The following is a 12,701-nucleotide window of genomic DNA, read 5'->3' as shown; positions in this document are numbered from 1 at the left end:
CCGTATTAGATAGTAATCATTATCCTCCTTTTATCAGTGAGGGAATTGAGGCACTCAGTGCTTAGTCATTAGTCCAAAATTGCATAGCTGGTAAGTGGCAATACTGAGATTTGAACCCAGGCAGTCCACACTAATAACCAGCATACCACGCCTCACTCCCTTGACAACAGGAGACACCAAGCTGGTGACAAGTTAACACGGCTGGGAAAGCTCGGGGAAACAGAACGTTGCACAGAAAAGAAGTCATCTTAGTGTACTGTGCAGCTCAGTAGTGACCTAAACAGGTAGCAGTGTGGAAGGTGATCTGACGGGAGTCTCAGCATCCCACATCAGGAAGATCCGGGAGGGGCACGGGCAGGAGGTGTGAGGCGTGAAACAGCTAATGCTTCTCTTCGGTGATGCAGACGCAATGCCTGAAACGAATAACAAACCAGAAGTAGCAAGAAAAATAGCTTGTTTAAAGCTCCAGAGAGACCCACCAAAGGAACCAACTAAAAGAGTTGAAAACGGGTCACCTGTAGGCTGTCTGGGCAGACTGGGGCAGGATAGGGGATGGGGGCTGCTGTCTTTCAGGAAAAGTCCTGAAAATTATTTGACCCTTCACATGTGTGCAAGTCAAACTTTGATAAAAATAAAAGCTAAACTTTAGAAGGGCATAAATACCTGGCAGTACTGTTATAAAATAAATCTGTTTTATCTTCCTAGGAACTCGGTAAATGTTAGTGTTCCTCTTTCCTTTTTCTTTCAAAGGACAAGTTCCCGTCCCAGGCAGAAATGAAAGCCCGGCACGGTGCGGCCGCGGATGGCTCACCTCTCTCAGGATGGCCCGGCTGCCCTTCAGGCCTTCATTTCTCGCTTGCTAACTTCCAGGGAAGGACAGAAAAGCAGGGGATTCTGTTGACAGAGACCTTTGATGAGCGTTTCTTCCCATCGGTGGCCTTGTTGGGTGCCTGGATCGAGGCCCAGCAAATGGCCAGATGTGGGGCGTAGCTAATGTGGGTAGAGCACCTCCTGCGGCTGTGGGAAGGGACAGTGACAATGTCTGACTGCTCCCGGGGCGCTGGCAAAGGTGCCCTCCTGGCTGCAGGTAATGGGGGAGCTGCCCCACACAGTCTGTAAGGCAACGATCGCGTCCAGGATCCTAAGAGTTTCCTTTTAGCCACCTCCAACTAGGGCAAGAGGCCAGTATCTTGAAAGGCAGAGTTTGGGGCTTGTGTGTATGCAGGAGAGAGAGACAAAGTGTGTGTATTTATAAAGCATGCCATATGCCATTTGTTCAATGCAATATGCCACTTTATTTTTATCTCTTCTTACTTCAAAGACGGGGAAGCCTATTAATTAGTAAATCTAATCATACATATATGCATATATATCTACATTAATATCAAGTGTTTATATATTGATAAATTGATTTAAGAATGCTTTTCATTTCTGGCAGAACCTTAGACATTAATGAACCTGAATTCTCTTACTGAAGTATCATCTTATTATTTTATAGCAGTTCTTCCTCCTACAGGGTAATTATGAGCCTGATTTTAACAAAAAAATACACTGATTTACTGTAATCTTCTGCTTAGTAATACAAGTGAGCTTTTCTATGCAAACCCTATCGCTCCAAAAAGAATTGAAGAAAAAATGTTTTACCAATTCAGACCCACGAGTGTTTATTGTGCACCTACTACATGGAAGGCACTGGGCTGGCTGCAGTGGGTATAATGGTGAGTGAAGTAGGCTCAGCCCTTAGCTTTTTGCATTTTATTTTGAAAAGGAAAATCCTAAGAACTAATTGACCACAACCCAAGTCTGACAAGAGTGGTGTATGAGAGGAACAAGCAGGCCCCTCCTGGGCGATCAGAGGGGAAGACAGCTCATTTCAGGTATCAGGAAGAGATAGACATGAGTTGAGGGATTTGCACTATTGGAATTATAAAATAACACATCCCCAACCTTCATTCACTGATTCATTTACCCACTCAACAATTGTGAGGGCCTGTGACATGTCGGATGCTCCTCTGGACCCTGGGGATGCACCAAAGCAAAGCTCCCCTTCGCGGAGTGCACGGAAGAGGATAGTGGAAAAGGGTAGGCTGCATCTCCCTGCTCTGACTCTACCTTGGTTTCTGTGAACATTCAGAAGTTTCCTGTGTAATGCTGGGCAGTCCTTGGCAGTCTTGGAGTTTGGCTGGCATGGGTGCTGTGTGTAAGTACAGTATCAGTGGCACCCTGGGTTCTCTGACAGCATCAGGACATCACTAGTGGAGTGAGCAGTGTTTCTCAGAAGCTTCTGCGCTGACCCTTTGACATGGAATCCCAGTCACATTAGGGCCCTAAGCCCACAGGGGAGCAGCAGGAGCAGAGACCTCCTGTGGAAACCAGGGCTGCCCCGTCCCAGCCGGGGCATAGGTCGGTGTGGGTCTGCTTCAATGGGACACAGCATCCTTTCTGGACCAGCCTACCTGCCACATCCACGGGTTTCCTCTTGGCAGACCATGGGGTCGGATGACTCTTCCCCAGTCTCTCTGTTACAGTATTCACTGATAACCATCTCAGAGAGATTAAATCAGAACTTAAAAATGTTTTCCTGGAGTTGATGTTTAAAATATTTATTCCAAAAGAACAGGTGTTGTCAGCCTGATACATCCTTTGTGGATAATAGCTTGGACTGCATTGATTGCCTCTGGCGTTAGGCTACTGCCCTTCCCCTTAAGCTTAACTGAATGTTCAACAAGGATGAGCCTAACACCAAAAAGCTTTCAGACTCAAAGAGCTGCTACTCTTCAAGGGTGGATTCCAGGCCTTGCAAAGGCTGTTGGGGTATTTACAGATTCCCTGTGTATGTCGGGAGCCTCATACACCACTGCACCTGAGACCCATCGGTGGGGGCTTTCAGTGTCTGTCCTGTCAGGAAGTGGTTCTCTTTTCATTACAGTTGACCCTTGAACAAGTTTGAACTTCACGGGCCCACTTATATGTGGATTTTCTTCCGCCTCTGCCACCCCTAAGACAGCAAGACCAACCCCTCCTCTTCCTCCTCCTCCTCCTCCTCAGCCTACGCAATGTGACGATGACAAGGATGAAGACCTTTATGATAACCCGTTTCCACTTAGTTAAGAGTAAATGTATATTTTCTTATTTTCTTAGTGACATTTTCTTTTCTCTAGCTTACTTGATTGTAACGGTATAGTATATAATACCTATGACATACAAAATATGTGTTAACCATTTGTGCTGTTGGCAAAGCTCCTGGTCAGAAGTGGACTCTGAGTAGTGAAGTTTCAGGGGAGTCAGAGGTTACATGGGAGTTTTTGACTGGGTGAGGGGTTGGTGTCCCCAACTCCCAAAAAAGCTGTTCAGGGGTCCACCATATATGCTTTTGTCTCCCTGAGAAAAAATTTCTAGCCAAATTTTGTCTTCCTTAAACTCTATAGAGCTTGAGCTTCCAGCTTGTGGTCTGAGAAGCCTCTCATTCTTTGGTGTTTGAGCAATAATCCTTTTTAGCTTGATTGATTTTTTTTTCATTCATTTTTGTGTCCAGGATCCCACCTTTCACTGCAGTGAGTAGCTGTACAAGTTTCCTATCACTGCTCTAACAAATTACCACCAACATAGTGGCTTAAAACAACACGCATTGATCGTTTTACGGTGCGGATCGGATGCCTGAAGTCAGTTTCACTGGGCTGAAAGGGACTTGTTGGCAGGGCTGGCACCTTCTGGAGGCTCTAGGGGAAAATCCATGGACTTGCTGTTTCCTGCATCTAGCAGCCCCTGCGTCCTTTGGTTTGCGGCCCCTTCCTCACATCTCCTCCTCTGACTCTGGCCCTCCTGCCTCCCTCTTATAAGGATTCCTGTGATTATGTTGTGTCCACCCAGACAGTCCCCCCGTCTTATGACTCTTAACTTAGGCATGGTCGCAAAGTCCTTTTCGCCATGCAAGGCAATATTTTCTCAGGTTCCAGGGAATTGGAGGTAGGTGTCTTCGGAGGATCATTCTTTTACCTACCACAGGTGCTAATCAAACGTTTTTCAAACTCAGCTGGTTGTTTCCTTTCTCCATCTCTGTCTCCGAGTATTTATGGACCAGGTTTTCAAAACACATAACTCACTTCCTTGTTATAAAGTAATAAATGTTAGAAAATTTCTCTCGGTTATTTAAAGCAGTTAGGAGATTATTAAAATGTCTTTACGGTGATTGTGGGTTATCACTCTGAAAACTGGGCTTGAACTCCAGGTGTGTTGGGTATCATCCTAGGGAACCACTAACACTCGAGAAAAACCAGTATCGCCATTTTTCTTGGAAACTCTCCTTTCATCTCCAAGCACAATGGAAGACAAGGAAGAGGATGGTCGTGCTGTTGTTGCGTTTGCCGTCATCTTTGTTGTTGTGGATTCCTGCTTTCTTTATCCCCAACTCCAGAGCTCCCGTCTGTGCCAACCTGTCACTAGCTTTGCTGTGGAAACCTTGACCTCCTCGCACACACATCAGCTGTAGCTGGCTCCGATCTCTCATCTGCCACACGGGCACAACCAGGTCACCTAGAACTGGAAGTATTTGTAGAGGAGAAGAAATAAGCTGAGTGCGTGATGTGCTTGAGCTCCAGGGCCCACTTCACTTTTACTTACCATCTGATTCTTGCCACCCCCCAGAGCACCAGAGCAGTGACATTAAACAAACTCTCACCTCTCAGCCGTGTTTCTCCTTAACCTTGTTCTTTGTTTTTGGTATTTATTTATTTGTTTGTTTGTTAGTTTGTTTATTTATTTATTTGTTTGTTTATTTATTTATTTATTTATTTATTTATTTATTTTTAGAGACGGAGTCTTGTGTCACCCAGGCTGGAGTGCAATGGCGCAGTCTCAGCTCACTGCAACCTCCACCTCCGGGGTTCAAGAGATTCTCCTGCCTCAGCCTGCTGAGTAGCTGGGACTACAGGTGCATGCTACCACGCCCGGCTAATTTTTGTGTTTTTAGTAGAGACAGGGTTTCACCATGTTGGCCAGGCTGTTCTTGAACTCCTGACCTGAAGTGATTCACCCGCCTCAGCCTCCCAAAGTGCTGGGATTACAGGCGTGCGCCACCACACCCGGCCAACCTTGTTCTTTGACACAGCTGTTTTAAGCATCCATGTGGTGTGTCCCAATGAGAATGAAAATCTTGTGAACGGCTAACCATACTGTATATATCTTGGTGGTCCAGTGAGTGTCACATGGGTGGCTTTTGATGTGTATTTGACAGATACTTTAATAATGTTATACAGATATTTTACAGATACTAAAATATATTTTACATATCCTTATGTAATGCATATATGTATATCCATTTTGTATATATACATATGTATCACAATAAGTGAAAATATATATAAAGGCCTTGTGAATTCTTTTCAACTATTATCTCTTTATCCACTTTTTGTGGGATGTGTATTTAAAAAAAATAATATTAAGCACCCTTTATTATTGTTCAGCTTCTACTCCCCTCACAGTTCAGAAGACTGATCCTTGTATCTTTCAAGATGGAAGCCTTTATTTAAATGAGGACCCATGAGGTTAAATTTCTCTGGACAAACCCAGATGAAAGATTGCTTGTTGAAATGAAGGCATCTCTTACACTTCGCTGCACTGATTAGATTGACCAATCAAGCTTAGAATAGGAAATGGCATGGAAGATCAGATGCGGGAAATCATTTAAATATTTGCCCTCCTGTTACAGGATCACTGAAGTCCACTGATTATGGGACCCAGAGGTTTCCATTCTTAAGATGCAGGAAGACAGTGCCTATGAAACTGGTCCTGGAAGTCTGTTGTTCTGGCATCCTCTGCCCTGGCTAAATGAGGTTCTGGCTTCAGAGGGGTCTTGATTTATAAGTGCTCCAGGGGGATTTATATGCATTTAGCTACAAAACCTGGCCTGCATTAACGGTTCTTAAAAGCAGATAATATGAAAGGGAGGACAGAGTCACTTTCAAAAATTGATGTTCAATTTTATAACTCTCAGTTTCCAATAAAAATTTCTGTTATGGTCAGTAGTTTATAAAGGAGCAGTTTTGAGTCATCGTTAAGAGTGGAGGCTCGCAGGCAGATTGCCTAGATTCAAATTTTAGTTCTACCCCTCACCAGCCATGTTGGTTAGAAGGTTACTCACCTTCAATTTCCTCTTCTATGACATGGCGAATAGTCATAAACAATGCCTTCCTCATAATTGTTGTGAAGATTGGAAATAAGATATAAAAGCACTTAGACTGGGAGGCCGAGGCGGGCTGATCACCTGAAGTGGGAAGTTCAAGACCAGCCTGACCAACATGGAGAAACCCCGTCTCTACTAAAAGTCCAAAATTAGCTGGATGTGGTGGCGCATGTCTGTAATCCCAGCTACTCGGGAGGCTGAGGCAGGAGAATCGCTTGAACTTGGGAGGCGGCGCTTGCGGTGAGCCGAGATTGTGCCACTGCACTGCAGCCTGGGCAACAAGAGTGAAACTCTGTCTGAAAGAAAAAAAAAAGAACTTAGAACAGTGCCTGGCACAAAATAATTGCCCAATATACATTGGTGGTTTGTTACTATTATTAAGTTATTATTGTTATTACTTAGCAGAGTTTGGAAGCATTAACACATAATATTTCAAAGGCTTTTTATCTCCAGTAACTAAACTCCAGAAACATATGGGTACTTCAAGGGAGTGACCACTGAGCTATTCAAATGTACCCTTCTAGTCCCAAGAGTATACCAGTGTGCACTCTAGTATACGCTTGTATACCCTAACTACATAAACTGCATTACATGTCTACTCATACATTGCCTCTTTAAGAAATGTACGTGGCACAGTATTTTATTGTCATAGCCGTGATGGCATTTATGTTTTATAAACTGGAGGGAAGTTACAAGCATTTTTCATCGAAGAACTAATCTTTTCTAGAATTAGATAGATGGTTAGCAAAATGTATGACTGGATTTCTGTCATAGAAATTTTCAAGGAGATGGATTCTAGGAGAAATGAAGCATCTTTCCCCCCACCCCAATAGCACAAGTTACTGGATAATTTTAAATTTGTGTCAAATGGCTTAATATCCTTTCCACAGACCCTGAAAATACAAACATTTGATATATGCTCGTATCCAATTTCAAACTCTGCTTATGTTTTATTTGAATTACTATCTCCTTAGCTGCCAGGCGCCCCAACACGAATGTTCACCCCTGTGTTTTACAGTTGTTCCTGATAGGGCTTTGTTATGTATTGGGAGACTTTGATGCCCAGTGCCCGTATTGGACTGCAGTCGTTCCTTTACCATTCGTAGCAGTACCTCATATGATTTGCGATGTGGAAGGTTTCTCAAAGTCATGTGTGTCCCACTGGGATTAGTGCAACTGCTTAAGTCCTGGCTGTCCCCAGCCTTTCTCTGCTTGTTCACATGGTTAGTTGTGGATTCATCAAATGTCAGAGCTGGGAAAAAGATCTTGGAGGTCATCTAGTGCTATTGTCTCATTTTCAGTCCAGAGAAGCGACGTTTTTCCAGCCAAGTCTAGCCCTGGTCGTCAGTGCAGGGGCTTAGACTAGACTTTGATTCCTTTGGTAACTACATTAAGGGGGATGAGAAGAGCACCCACGTTCATTCTGCACAAGGACAAATGAAAAAGGCCTGCCATCCCTTGGGGAACTCACAGTACAGTGAGGTGACAGTCAGGTGAGCAGAAAATTACCTTCTGATCCTCAGCCCATTGCTTGTTTCCCTGCACTGGAATGCCTTTGGCATATACCGTTTCAGCTTCTTATCCATCCACATGGTTGTAAAGTGGGGAGCTTTTGTTTTCGATGCCTGTCTCTCCATTTATCCATTCATTTATTTTTCTATCTATAAGTCATTCATCAAAAAACACTTAGGAATGCCTGAGCTATGCTGGACCCCAGAGTCACTTAAATGCTACATACTAGTGGAGAAAAATCATGGTTCTTGCCTCCAAGTAATGTACAGTCTAGTTGAAGGAGACAAGCATATAAAGAACAAGGTACATGGAAGACACAATTTCTTCCTGCCTAAATCCTCCTGAGGTGTTCACAGGTATTTCATGTGTTAGTTATTCGAAGGAACTTTATAATGCACCTCCTTCTTTGGGGCATTTACTTTTTAAAGTAGGTTGTGAAACCCACTTTACTAACCATCCTCTCCCTTCCCTTGTTTACTTTCTTTCTTACATTCGAGACTGTGTCCCACCTGTGTTAGAAGAGGTGGGCCTAGCCTTGTGCTCCATGATGAAGTGCAAAGAGAATGCCATCCACCAATCCTGCCCTCTCTGGCCACAATCTGCTTGTTCCCTTCATTGATTCATTCTTTCTTTCGTTCATGCATTTGTTTATTCATTTGAATGCCCACCGTTTGCTAAGCCAGTAGTCACTGTGGAAAGCAAAGGCAGACATGGCTGATATTCTCAAAGAGCAATAGTCTAGACTGGAGGGGAAATTAACTTTCGTGGAATAATCACACGTGTAGATGTGAGTGACAGCTGAAATAAGCAACTGCAACTTGATGCTTTAAGAGCAGTGAGCAGGCTGGGTGCCATGGCCCACGCCTGTAATTCCAGTACTTTGGGAGACCGAGGTTGGAGGATAGCTTGGGTCCAGGAATTTGAGACCAGCCTGGGCAATATAGTGAGGTCCCCATCTCTACAAAAAATTAAAAAGTTAGCTGGGCATGATTGGCGCATGCCTGTAGTCCCAGCTACTTGGGAGGCTGAGGTGGGAGGATCACCTGAGCCCAGGAGGTCAAGGGCTGCAGTGAGGTATAATCACACCACTGCATTCTGGCCTGGACAACAGAGGAGACCCTGTCTCAGGAAAAAAAAAAAAAAAAAAAAAAAAGGAACAGTGAGCAGTGGAGTCACGGCTGAGTGTGGGCTGGGGAGAGAAGAGCATTCAAAGCCAGGGAGTGGCCTAAGCAAAGCTCCCGCACAGGAGAAGAAATCTATGGATCAGAGCCCTGGAAAGGCCAGCGTGGCTAGAAAAGTGGGAGACATGGTGCTGAGGCTGAAACGGGGTTAAGGCCAGACCACACTGGACCTTTTTGACCATGTAGGGATCTCTCACTTTACCAAGAGCAATAGGAAGCCCCAGGAATGTTTTAAGCAAGGAATGTCACATGATCAGATTTGATTTCCGAAAACATGACTCTGGCTGCTCTATGGAGGGGAACTGAAGAGAAGACCGTGGCCACAGAACCAGCGGGAGGCTACAGCACAGCTACACAAGCAACAGGTTGTTCCAACTGAGGCTGTGGCGAGGGGGTAGAGATAAGTCACCAGCCAGATCCCAAAATGAATAAAACCCAAAACTTCCACAGCTTGCTACTTGGTTGAACATGAGGAAAGAGGGACGATGCTGATTATGGAACCAGATGGATGATGCTGCCATTCTTGTTAAGGACACAACTGGTTGAGATTTGGGTTTAAACACATTGGCCTTGAGGTTTACTGGAGGTACTGAAGTTACACATTGCACAGATAGTTTGAAACAGTCTGGAGCTTACAGGAAACACAGAGACTGGCATATAAATGTCAGTGATCTTCACTGAGATTGTATTTGAAACTGAAGTAAGGAGAAGGTGGACTGGGAAGCATGGAGTGAGAAGAGCAAGGGGCTTTGCATGAATCTTATGGAACTAGGGCCCTTAGTGACCAGATAGAAGAGAACAAATCTGCCTGGAGCATGGGGGAGCCAGGAGTGAGGAAGAGCCAGGGTGTGCGAGTGCTGGAAGCCAGGGGTACTAGGTTCCAAGATGGCGGGAGTAGCCAGCATCACTGAAGAGCCAATGACATGATCAACAAAAAGCCATTGCTTTTAGCAACAGAGGTCACTGGTGTCTGTCGGGAGAGATGATCACTCAGCAGGCCAACAAGAGGCAAGATTAGAGTGGGTTGAAAATGACGTGGGAGGAGAAGAAATGGAGATAGTAAGTAGACACCTCAAGGAAAGAAGAGAGACAAGGCCGTGCTTGGAAAGGTTGTGTGCAGTAAGAGAAGTTCCGTAACAGTGTAATAACGTCGGAGTGTGTAGAAGTCAGTAGAAGGATCCAGCAGAGTAGGAGAAGTAACTGTGTAAGAGAGAGACAGAGGAGAGGTGCAGTGTTCCTCAGAAGGTGAGACATCCTGGGACCTCACACTGGAGGAGGGTGAGCAGGGTTGGCCTTAGACTGGACACAAAGGTATTTTACATTGAATGAAAAAGAAAAGGAAAAATATTTCCTCTTGTTTTGCTTAGATTTCATCTTGGGCTTATCTTTGACATGGATCTAGGCCACTGCAATTTTTATGGACTTTTTACTATGGGTTTTCCACCTAACGTATTTTTAAATTCAGAAAGTTGGGGTTTTTTCATTCTTTTTTGCTTTGTCAGCTCTTTTATTACATACTGTTCTATTCATTTGTTATATTTTCCCATCCTTGCAGTGCATTGCAGACAATATTATTATTACAGTTCTACATGGATGTTATTACTTTAGTTTTGCAGGGACTCCCCCATGAATAGCAGAATGTCATTTATGAAATCTTACAATCATTCTCAATACACCTCTGTGCGATATGTTAAACTCACTCAAACAGCAACGTGGAAATAGTCACCCACACTGCTGGCTTCCAGAGCGTCGTCATGTTGCCGCTTGCATTTGGAAGGAGCCTTCCCTGATCCTTCTCTGGATGAAGCCCTGGAGGGAGGCATTACCTACCAAGGCCACTCCCCTTGTTGGCTTTACTGTTTGAACCAAGGGACAGGTGTCTCTAGATTCATCCAAATGTGTGTGAAAAGACGAACTTCTAATTTCAGTTATTTATCAAAACTATAATTATCTTAGAAAGTTATGCAAATTAGTCAATTTTTAGGCCCTTCATTGAGAAGCTAGCAGTGTAGAATTAGTGTGTGCAGTGGTCAAGAGGGAAGAGTCTCAGATCAGATCCCTGGGTTTGAATGCTGGTCCTGCTACTTGCTGGCCATGTGTGACCTCGGCAGGTTATAATTTCTTTGTGCCCCGGTTTACTCCGCTATAAAGCAGACCTAATACTCCCAAGCTCGTATGATTAGTGTAAGGATTAAATTAGTTAGTGTAAAGCTCTTGGAACAATGCGTGACGCATAGTAAGTACTTAATAAATTCTATGACAGCATCTTGGATGCAGTGATGGTGCTTTGGGAACCTGTTACCTTCTGCTGCCTCCATGTGTTGCAGTTTCATTCGGGAAACACTTTTTGTTTTAGTCACATACAACTCTCAAAGTAGGTGATTCTATGTCCAGTTTTTCACAATGTCTAAAATAATATGGTTCACAGTCATAAGATTTTGTAGCAGATGAATGTTTACGTCTCATTTCCCATATATATAATAATCAATAGCCATTCCCTTTGCATTAAAAACAAGCCCCCCTGGGTACCGAATGGCTCTTCGATGTAGGGAATGTCTTAGCCAGCTTGGCACAAATAAAACCTCTTTCCTTTTCAGCTGTTTTAAACATTTAGCAGTGGGATCAGATGATTGAACTTTCAAAAAAATTCTTCCTAAAATCTGTTTGGATGGAATCATTTGCCGTAAAGATCTGGCATTATTCAAAGCTGTTCTGTGCTCCCTTAATTGAAAAGCCCTGACATTGGCATTGGACAGGGCTTGCCTTTGGGGCCACCAGCAGACAGCTTCCTTCAGTGCTTCGTATTGTTAATGACTCAGAGAATGTGTTTCGATGAGATCAGAAGCAATCCACTAAAGAAAAAGTGGAGAGGACTTGAGAGCTTAAAAGAGCGGAGAGGAGAGATGTGAGAAAACCTAAAAAAAGACAAAAGTTGGTGTGGAAGAAGGGGTGGCGCGGGCTCCATGGCAGATTTGTCATTCGTCCCAGTCCAGCTATTTAGAATCATTTTTCCAGTGGGAAGAGAGATGAAGAGAAATCCTGTCCAAAAGAACAAGGAAGATGTCTTTGAAATGATATGAGGGGAGCCAGAGACAGACATGGAGGTGAGCAGGACCAGGTCCTGCTCCGTAGATCTCCAGGGAAGATGTACTTGGCACTACTGTGCGCTCCTGGGCTGCATTGGTGTCTTTACTGCAGGCGGAAAGGATGGATGCACGCTGGCCAGGGCCATGGCCTGCAGGTGCTTAAATGTCCCCACAGTAGATGGCTGTGTTCACAGCTCAGATCTGTAGCCCCCGGCCCTCTCAGCCCCCCCTGAACAGTGTCCCACTGTTAGCAGCTCTGCAGTGAAAGTAGAATCTGAACACAAATTAAGTGGCAGCTTTGGGGTTTTAAAGAAAAAGGAAAACTTTTTCATTTTAGAAAGAGAAAACTTAATGTTTCGTGTGTCAATTCATTCTATGCTCCCTGAAATGGTTTCATCTCTATGCTAATTTTATGCTGAAAATAGGAACTCCCCTGTGCTGGAGAGGAGAGAAAGGACTGGGGAGTCAAAGACTATCCAAGTGGCTGAGAATCAAGTGGACCCCCTTGACTCATTTTCACTTAGAAAATGCTCTCAAGGCAGCCAGTGTTGTATCAAGGGTCCGCCAGGGGAGCCGAGGCCTTTGCCTGCCACCCCGGGAACTGGCTTCCAGGCCTTGGGCATGGATCCCTCACCCAGATTCTGCTTGGTCTTACACCAGTGATTTTGCAGGTTATATCCAGACCTCATACTTGATAATAAGATAGTAAACTGACTTCCCTTGGTTTCCTCCACCTCTGTT

General features: G+C 44.3%; 1 protein-coding gene across 6 annotated transcripts in view; it reads left to right on the top strand.

Moving 5' to 3' along the window:
- The window catches only part of FARS2 (phenylalanyl-tRNA synthetase 2, mitochondrial), a 521,198-nt gene that overhangs the window by 404,857 nt on the left and 103,640 nt on the right, over window positions 1-12,701 (top strand). The gene's annotated exons all lie outside the window — the stretch shown is intronic.

This window comes from Piliocolobus tephrosceles, chromosome 5 (assembly GCF_002776525.5).
Source record: "Piliocolobus tephrosceles isolate RC106 chromosome 5, ASM277652v3, whole genome shotgun sequence".
Taxonomy (NCBI): domain Eukaryota; kingdom Metazoa; phylum Chordata; class Mammalia; order Primates; family Cercopithecidae; genus Piliocolobus; species Piliocolobus tephrosceles.
The sequence above is the reverse complement of the archived record's forward strand: the minus strand, read 5'-3'. Positions and strand labels throughout refer to the sequence as shown.